Below are 1,458 nucleotides of genomic sequence, written 5' to 3'. Positions count from 1 at the left end.
CGCGCGCCCGCGAGCACCTCGCCGGCGTGCCCCGTTGCTCCCCCAGCCCCGCGCTCTGCCGCGCCGCGACCCCGAGCCGCCCCGTCGCCTCCTCCGCCTCCCCTCGCCGGGATCCGGCCGGATCCGGTGAGATCCGGCCCGGATCCGCCTCCCCGACATCGTCCCCGTCAACTCCGGCGGATCTCTCCGGCGAGATCCCCGGCCTTGTTGATTTTCTCCCCGAGGTCCAAATCTCTCTAAGTCCCAGATTTTTAACATTATCATGCCATGTTCATCGCATCGTATCTCTGCATCCGTAGCTCCGTTTTGTGCGTGTAATATGTCAAATTGTTCGCCTCGACGAGTACTTCATTTCATCTCATTGCATCATTTTCATTTAAGCTCATCTTGATGCCCGAAATGCTGTTGGAAGAGTGCATGTTGCTGTTAATCTGCTGAAACTGTTATAACTTGCTCATTTGTTATTTTTGCCATGATTGATGTGTGCATCCTATGAGGTTGATGTCTACATGTGTTTTGAGCTATGCCATGCCATCTTTCTAGTGGTGCCATCCATGTATTTTTGTGAGTTGTGTGCTGAGTGCATCGAGCTTGTTAAGTAGGGTACTTGCTGTTGCTGATTTCCTGACAGATTCTGTTATATTTTGTTGCTATGTTAACCTGCTGCTACAAGTCATTTCGTGCATTATTTTGGAGATGTTCACTAAGGATGTTTTGTTATACATGTCTTGCTCTATCCATTCATGCCCCTGGTTGCATTTATAGCTTTCTGTAGCTTGTTGTAATCTTGCTCCAAAGTTGCTAAATAATGTTGCTGTCAGCCCGTTAACATTAAGTCAGTTGCTTCCATGCTTATTGTTAGTGATCCATGCACCCTATGAACTTGTTCTTGCCATGCTTAGCTTAATAAACATGTCTTCTTACTGTTGGTTGCCTTGCCATGCCATGTATTGCTCTGTGGTGAGTGGTTCAAGCTCACCAACATGCCTACTTATTGTTGTTCCTGCCATGTATGAATCTGTAATATAACTTTCCATGTTTACATGGGTGCCATCATATCTTCTGATCCTTTTTGGCTAATGGTCAGTAAGGGAATCTTGTTCTATGCATTTAGTAGTATCATGACATGTCTTTGTTTGCCATGATAAGTTCCTGTAACATGTTGTTTGATAGCTCTAAACATTGCAACCTGATGTTATTCCTGCTAAGCCTGAAACTGTTATTATTTGCAATCTTACCATGTCTTTTTGAGCATGATCTATTGATTTCTGGAGATAGCTCAGTGTTCATGTTTTGTCATGCTTTACCTGTACTTCATGCCCATGCCTTCTGTTATTATGTTGGGGTGCTGTAGCTTGTTGTTTTGATGCTTGCAAGATGCCTAGTTGCTGTTTTGGACAGATTGTTGCTATGACTTGTATAGAGTGTATGTGTTGAACTGTTGCTCCGTTTTGAGTG

The sequence above is a fragment of the Triticum dicoccoides genome, chromosome 3B (genome assembly GCF_002162155.2).
Source record: "Triticum dicoccoides isolate Atlit2015 ecotype Zavitan chromosome 3B, WEW_v2.0, whole genome shotgun sequence".
NCBI classification, from domain to species: Eukaryota; Viridiplantae; Streptophyta; class Magnoliopsida; order Poales; family Poaceae; genus Triticum; species Triticum dicoccoides.
The sequence above is the reverse complement of the archived record's forward strand: the minus strand, read 5'-3'. Positions refer to the sequence as shown.